The 8,637-nt window shown below is 47.3% G+C and overlaps 1 protein-coding gene across 1 annotated transcript in view; it reads right to left on the bottom strand.

Moving 5' to 3' along the window:
* The window catches only part of PNPLA5 (patatin like phospholipase domain containing 5), a 38,878-nt gene that overhangs the window by 17,330 nt on the left and 12,911 nt on the right, over positions 1–8,637 (bottom strand). The window lies entirely within an intron of this gene.

The raw sequence follows: 8,637 nt of genomic DNA, 5'->3' as shown, positions 1-8,637 counted from the left end.
GCCGCCGCGCCCCGCCGCGCAGGCTGGGCTCCGTGGTATGACGTCATGGCCCCGCCCGCCGCGTGCCGGCTGCCCTCCGCCGACGTGACGTCCTAGGGCCGCGGCTGCCTCCAGCCCGCAGGCAGTGGGCTTCCCCTCCACCGTGCGTGCCAGCATCCCGCTGGGGCCGCCCTCCAGCCAGCGCTCAACACGGACGCAGAAGCACTCCCGCTGGAAGCGACCCTAGAGAATCACCAACACATATTGAGGGACCTCTGATCTGTACCAGGCCCTCGGCCGGTTCCCGAGAGACTTCAGGCAAAAGCCAGGCCCTCTCGGGCCTTACATTTGTCAATAACCAAGATGATCGCAGGTGGGGACAGGAGCGATGAATAATATGCCTCCTAACATCCTGCGCGCCGACGGGGGACTGTGGATTCAGATGCCAGGGTCAACCCCAGACTCTGGGGATAGCACCACCGAAACCTGCACTTAATAAGGTACTTCCTGTTCAGACTACAATTTGAGAGCAACCGAATTCCAGAGAGGTGGGAGCATGACCCCACATCACAGACATGTATTAAGCACCTACCCCATGGGGTTGGGGAACACAGACGAAAACAGCGGGGTCCTGGTCTAAGTCTCTGAGTCTCAATGTCCTTGACCGGGAAAAGGAAATGAGAGTCTCTCTCCCTACGTTCCACAACTGGGAAGACGGACGGCGATAACTGAGAAGAATCCCGAGTAAAGCAGGTGGACAGGACCGAATGCCCTCTCTCCTTGCTGTGACCGAGATACTATCGAGTCTGGCCAGGGACGTACACACACGAGCAGGGAGGCATAGGCCGGGTGGAGAGAGAGAGGAAAGAGCAAGTAACCCTGAGTCCGAAGGCTTGTGGGCATCTTTGCCAAAATGAAAGAAGACAATCCAAGCACCCAAGATATTAAGAACAATCAGGTGAGGGCACAGCCCACCAGCCAAAGGCTGTAGGAAATGAGTAAATGAATGAATGCCTGCATGTTTCAGATGAGGGCTCTCCCTGTGGGAGAAGACAAGGGAGGTGGTCTTGGATAGGAATCTGAGTTATTGACGTGAATTTATGATTTTTAAAAATACCTATTTCTCACCTTTGGTGAAAAGGCCTTCAGGTACTGGCGTTTCACTAGAAACTAGGCACACCCAGAGCCCACACATTGGTTTCTCAATAGTTCCCCAGCAAAAAGAACCAGACTTTCTTGGGGGAAAGGCCAATTCAAGGGCTGGGGCGGGGAGTACAAAATGAGCCTACACATCCTGTTGAGCAATAAAAATAAAGTTTTTAAAAATGATGGGATAGGTCAAAAGGACACAGGGGCTAGCTTAGAGACTAAATTAGGAAAACTTTGTGCGTATTAGACAAAAATAGGAAACGCTCAAATCCCCATCAAAGGTAGACAATGAAATACTACATAGCAACAACAAAAAAAGAGTTAGTGGTATGTACGTGCAACAACACAGGTGAATTTCACCATCAAAATGATGAACAGAAAGAGCCAAACACAAAAGGCGGTATGTTGTGTGATTCCTTTCCCATACCATTCATTCAAGGGCAAACAAAATTAAACGAAGGTGATAGAGGTCAGAGAAGTGCTCAATTTGGTGCAGAGGGAGGGGGTTGCCTGGGAATAGACACAGGAGTGCCCTCCAGAGTGTTGGAAACATTATATCTTGCTCTCAGTGATGGGTACATGATGACACGGACATGTGTGAATATGGTTACAGGTGTAGATAAAGATGCAGGACCGGCTTCATGGTCATGAAGCCAGTGGAGTCATGGTCAGAATGGACCTGCACTTGGGGTTTCATATTCTGTGGTTACTGTCTTGAAAATCTTAATAATTCGGACTCCAAACTTTGCTTTATAAGTGAAGTCTGATGGGGCAATGGAGCATGTGTCGAGGGCTTGGAGCCTCCGTTCATGAGTAGGCCCGCCTCCTGCCACCGTTCCAGAACAAGTTCTTGGCTGCCCACTCCTCTGTCCCGTGGCGCTCTAACTCGGCCCACCCTCTCCTCTTGCTCCTGCCTTGTGACCGTGGGACCAGGGCATCAGTGGAAAGAGGGTTTGCTTTGATGCCCACATCGATGGTGTCAGTTGAAGCATCCTTGTCATTTCTGTCCTAGACTGGTGGCCCCACAGCACATATGGCAGATGAATCACAAAGGTGAGCCTCTCTAGGGGCACCTGAGTTGGCTCAGTTGGTTGAGTGTCCGACTTCAGCTTAGTGTCCTCATTTCTCTGGTGTGGAGGTTGCAATACCCGTGGGGTGGGCAGGCCTGCAGGCAGGGGCAATGCCTGGCTCAAGTTCCCTGCCCCCAGTCAGGGCATGGGGTGTTGAGCTCACAGCTGGCAGGAGGAAGCAGGCTGCTCTCGGAGTCCTGGGGGGGTCCCTAGGCTCCAGTGAGTATCTGCAGGTACCTTTCAAGCATCCCAGTGTTGGAGAAAGTGACAATAAATGGAAAATTAAAAGCATCATGGCAAGTTGGGAGAGAGATGGTAGAAGGGGAAAGCGTTAGGTTTTAGTAACTTTAGTGGCATTTTTCCTCTTTTTAACAAGAGGCCCTACATTTTAATCTTGTACTGGGACATGCAAATTATGCCCTATATAGGGGCACCTGGGTGGCTCAGTCAGTTAAGCATCTGACTTCGGCTCAGGTCATGATCTCACAGCTCCTGGGTTCATGCCCCACATTGGGCTCTGCATTGACAGCTCAGAGCCTGAAGCCTGCTTCGGATTCTGTCTCCCTCTCTCTCTGCCCTCGCCCCTCTCAAAAATGAACACTAAAAAGATTATTCCCTATATAGGTGTATATGCAAAAAAATGTGTCGAGGTATACAAAGATTTATGTATGTATATTATGCCTAAGTAACAATTTACTATGGCTATGTATGTATGCATTTATACCTAAATTGAAATATTTTAAATGAGCATATTTTAAAATGAATTAGGAAAGGAGCGATAGAACATAAGAGCCCATAATTCCACATTGAAACTAAGAATTAATTAGAAAAAAGAAAACTGTTCTTTCCAATAAAATGACAACTAATAAATAGAAAAGGAATGATGGCGTTATAAAATCACCTTTCTTCAGCCTTCGTGGTAACAATTAGAGGAATGTATCGTTTGAAGCGAAAACTATCTTTGGGTGAAGATTCGTTGAGGAAGATATTTTTCCAGTCTCAGTGACTCTACCCACAGATTACTCGTCAATTACAAAGAAAAAAAGGTAACAGTAGTGGAGAAATCTGACAGACACCATCTTAACCAAGTGATCAAAGTAAACATCACTAATAGCAGGCAACTTACGCCTTGTGCCTCCTGATGTGGTGCACTGAGAAGGACGTAGGAACACTTGTGCGGCTCTTCTACCAAACATTCATATCCTGAATCTAGTCATAGGGAGAGAACGCAAACCCTTAGCCAAGGGACAGCCCATCAAACAACAGACCTGTACTCTTCAAACATGTCCACGTCATGAAAGACAAACAAAAAGCTGAAAGGACTGTTCTAGATGAAAGAAGACCACATATATTTAACAACTAAATGTGATTTGTGCCTCCAGATTGGATACCGGATCATAAAAGAAAAAAAAGCCATAAAGGACATTACTAGGACAATTTGCAACATACGAATATGGACTGGATGTTAACTGGTAATATTGTGCTAATTTTAAATTTCATGAATTTTAAAACTGTACCATGGGTGTGTAAAACAACATGTTTTTTCTTAGGAGGGACCTACTTACAGATTTGGGGGTGTGGAATCATGATGTCCACAACTCACTGTCCAATGGCTCTACAAGAGAGACCATGCTTAACACCAATGTGAGTGCATGAGCGTGCACACAGTGAGAAGAGAATGCGTGCCAAAGGCCACAATTAGAGAATGTAGGTGATGGTGTGAGTTCATGGTTTCATAGTTTTCTATTACTGCTGTAGCAAAGTACCACAAACTCAGTGACTTAAAACAAAAGTTTATTACAGGTCTGTAGGCCAGACATCTTTTTTTAGGGTGTTTTTTGTGCCTTTATTTTATTTTGAGAGACAGAGACCAAGAGTGAGCAGGAGAGGGGCAGAGAGAGAGGGAAACACAGAAGCAGAAGCAGGCTCCAGGCTCTGAGCTGTCAGCACAGAGCCCGACACGGGGCTTGAACTCACAGACTGTGAGATCATGACCTGAGCCGAAGTTGGACACTCAACTGACTGAGCCCCCTGGCGCCCCAGACATCTACTGAGGGTGTCACTATGATAAATCAAGGAGTCCACAAAGCTGCACTCTTTTCTGGAGACTCTGGGCACGGATTCATTGTCTTGCCTTTTCTAGCCTCTAGAGGCCGCCCAACTCCTCGCCCTGTGGCCCCTTTCTCCAACTTCAAAGCCAGCAAATGGAGGGTCTAGTCTTTCTCAGATTATATGACCCAGACATGGACTGACTCCTCCTTCACATCCCTCTTCCACTTTTAAGGACCCTTGTAATTACATTGGGCCTACAACAAGTCGGGATAATCTATATTAAATTAAGGTTTATTTATATATATTAAATTAAGCCAACTAGCAACCTTAATTCCATCTGCAACCGTAGTTCCCTTTGACATGTAACAAAACATGTACATATGTTCTGGGAATGAGGATGTGGACATGGCGTGGGATTGGAGGGTGGACTGTGTTTTCCTGCCTACTTCAGTTGTATTACTTCTTGTAACTTTTCTATAGATCCAAATTTTTTAAGAATAAAAATCTGAAGAAAGTCCTCTAAAAAAAGAAAATCTGAGGATTCCACCCAAAAAGCTACTAGAACTGATAAGTGAGTTTAGCAAGATCACCGGACACAAGGTTAAAAAACAAAAATCAATTTTATTTGTACATACTATCAACAAACTATTGGAAATTGAAATTTCAAAAATTTCATGTTCAATAGCATCAGAAAATATTAAATGGCTTAGGAGTATATGTAAGAATATATGCGACCAATATGTATAACAGAAGCTACAGAACATTGAGGAGATAAATTAAAGGAAACCTAAGGAAATGGAGCCTACATCCTGTTCATGAATTGGAAGCCTAGACATTGTTAAGATGCCCACTGTCCTCATAACCATCTGTAGAATCTATACCGTGCCAGGCAAAATTCCAGTGGGCTCCCTTGTAGAAATTAACAAGCTGGTTGTGAAATCTATATGGAAAAGCAAAAAACCTAGAATAGTCAAGACAATTTTGAAAATCACAAAGTTGGAAGGCTCATACTGCCTGATCTTCAAGATTTGCTACAAAGCTATTTACATTAAGGCTATAAATTAAGGCAGCATAGGCCTGACATAAGCACAGATGTATAGATCAATGGAACAGGATAGAGAGCCCAGAAATAGACACAGAGATAATCGATTGATTTTGGACACAGGTATCCTTAAGGAGCAGGAAAGGGAAGTTTCTTATGAGCCAAAGCTGTCCACCAAGGCCTGGTCTACCCAGTCGGTAGCGATGGCTGCATCTCTGGAAGTGTGTAAGAGGCCGGATAGCCTTCTGTCCTGAACAACCCCTCCTAACTCGGGCGGATCCCGAAGTTCTCTGCCCTGAAATCCCCAAGGCTGCCGAGGCGGCAGGAAGCCGTCACTGGTTGCTGTCCGTGGTGCTGAACGCGCACAGTTCCCCAGATCCCACTGCCCTCCCAGTCCGTCCGGGATTCTGGGTATTTTGCATTTGTATGTACTAGCCAATCTTTAAGGTCAAGTACTCGTTTATTATGGAAATGTCAGGCATCTACAAAATTAGAGAAAATAGTGTCATGAACGTCTGTGAACTCATCACCCAGTGTCAACTGTTATCAATCTCTATTTCATCAACTGCCCCCCAGATTATTTTGAAGCAAATATCATGTATTATTTCATTCATAAATATTTCAGTATAGATGTCTAAAAGATAAAAACTCTTTGTAAACATGATCCCAAAATATTAACACAACTAAAAAGCAATGGGTATTTCTTAACACCACCAAATATTTGGTTAGTATACAAGATCAGGTTTATGGGGGGATTCAAAGCTCAGGGGGGTTGAGGTAGCTTCCTGGGGATGCCTAATGTAGCCAGGATTTAGTGCTGGGACAGAGATCGTCCCACCGGCATCACATGACCCCAGCCACAGATCGGCACATACCAGCCTGCTTGCCACAGATGACATTAAGCAATTCTGAGACACAGATTGATGGCTCAGGCAGGTGCCCACACTCACAGAGTGGGCCCTGAAAACACCAGTGGCTAAAACACTATAGGCTCCAACCACACTCCTGCTCAGACAGGTGTCTAGGTCAAGAGCAATTTTACATCAGAATCTCTGCATAAGAGTCATCAGCATCAGTATTTTCCAGCCAGCATTCTACTGTGCAGACAGCTTGGAACTGCAACATGAATGCTAACCTCACCACCGACTGGTATTTGAGACAAGGCACTTGACCTCTGTGAACCTCAGATTCTTTGTGGGCTCAACTCACCATGGGCTTCCTCCAACCTGCCTTTGCACCTGCAGAATAATCCCCTCCTGGAATAACTTTCTGCCCACCCAAAATCTAGGCTTCCATGAAAACCCAGTTCAGAAACCCATTCCTTTGTGGCTAATCTCCTCTGGGAATCATCTCTAATACAGGAGTATTAATTGCCTACGTTACGGGCTCAGAGCAGAGCTGAAGGCCCCTTAGAAACCAGCTAACCCAACCCCTGATTTTAAATACAAAGAAATGAGGAATTAAGGACAGAACTTGCCTGGCATCACAGAGAAGGTGCACGATGAAATTTTAATGGTCTGGGATTTTTTTCTGCTTCCCGGAGCACAGACTTCGGCATTTCCAGCTCTACCACTTGCCAGTGAACATAGCCCTTCTGTACCTCAGTTTCCTCATCCATAAAATGCAGAGAATGTTGCCAACCTCCCAGCGTTGCTATGAGAATTGAGACAATGAACTTTGTAAAGTGTCAGGTGAGTGCACTTGTAAGGGTGAGATTTCCTATTATTTCCACAGAGATAGCAACAGAGGCAGGTGAGCTCCTTGGAGCAGGGCTCTGCCTCAGGCATGGGGACACACTCGGCAGACACTGGCACTCAGAGAAGCTGGCGGGGGTGGGGGTTTTGCAGCCAGCCTGGGAATGTGGCTTGACAATGGGAGCCAAGGCTGTGCCAAGGCTCCAAGGCCCAGGGAAATCCTTGGCTGGAAAGCTGGGAGAAAGAGGAGGGCGGTGGACATGACTTTAGTTCACCTGATAAGAGACCATGGCATAGGTCCAGAGAGGGTTCTGGTATCACACAAGTCTGGGCCCCGTCAAGCTCCCCTTGGTGAGTTTTTGTCTAGACTATCCCCCACCCGGGGGTGACGTGAGGCTCAAAGGAAGCCCAGTGGTCCTCCTGGTCTGGTGCCTAACACAGAGCAGATGTGAAATTAGTGATTTCACTTCCTGCTGCTTCTTTCTGAGCAGTAACTCCTGCCATATGATGTTAGTCTACAAGGATCACTTTCTTTTCTCAAGCTAATATTTCATGGGTTTTGTGTATTGTCTCCATCTTATGCAAAGGAACCCTGAGGCTCAGAGAGGTGAGGGCATTGCCCTAGCTCATGTGAATGCGGAGTTGCAGAGATGGGACTCAAACCCAGGTCAACCTCAGTTCAGAGCCCCAGACCTCTGCTCTGTATCACCTCAGGGCTCTGCGCCAGGAGGCTTTCTAGGTAACCAGTCAGGGAGCTCTGACCTGGCTCAGCTCCGGGGCTGTCTGTTTTGTCAGCTGAGCTCTGGCTCAAGGAAGAACACAGCACGGTTGGTGGATTGGCGGCTCAGTAAAACCCACAGGAGTTGCCTGGGCTAAGCTCATTCATTCTGAGGCTACATTAATAGAGGCAGTAGCCAGGAGGTGGGAGGTGAAAGGCGACTGAGGTCCAGTAGTGGTCATATCATATCAAGGGCAGCACTGGACCCCATACTCCCAGAGGGATTTGAACAAACTAGGGATAAGCGGTTGTAGTTTACTGAGCAGAAGTCCGGGCTGGGGGTCAGATCACCACCTTTGTATCCCTGCCAGGCTATCTTCAGGCAGAGGGAGCAGCCCGGGGCTGCGGGCCCAGGGTGCAGAGCTGGGACCAGTGGAGAAAGCTACGGGCAGTCAGAATTTCAAGCCACATGAGAAAACGTCTAGGAGTTCAAGGGGAGAGAAATCAGGGAAGCACTTATAAACTGTAAGGTACTGTGAGTGATACTCGTGAATTGTGCAGAGGTGGCCTTGATGGGCGAGCCACAAATCATAGAGACCAAGAAGAAGTTTTCAGAGCGGAGAATTACCAGCGGCTGAGCTACCCAACCAGGTAAGACAGAAACACTCAGCAACATGGGGCTCAGGGGATGATGGGGAGGAAGGTGGGAGTGGCCAGCGGTCTTTCTCCAGCTAAGACACAAAACAAAGCGAGCCCCAAGCTGGGCAGCCTTCTGTCCTGAACAGCCCCTCCTACCTCAGGCGGGCCCCGACGTTCTCTGCCCTGAGAGAAGGGATGGTGAGGGAGGCCCGTCTGTCCTCCTTGATGGAAACCCCAAGCCCAGCACCTGGGAGCGGGGACAAGGCACCCTGGCTCTTTGGAGAGAGAATCTCT

The sequence above is a fragment of the Suricata suricatta genome, chromosome 10 (genome assembly GCF_006229205.1).
Source record: "Suricata suricatta isolate VVHF042 chromosome 10, meerkat_22Aug2017_6uvM2_HiC, whole genome shotgun sequence".
Lineage (NCBI taxonomy): Eukaryota > Metazoa > Chordata > Mammalia > Carnivora > Herpestidae > Suricata > Suricata suricatta.
The sequence above is the reverse complement of the archived record's forward strand: the minus strand, read 5'-3'. Positions and strand labels throughout refer to the sequence as shown.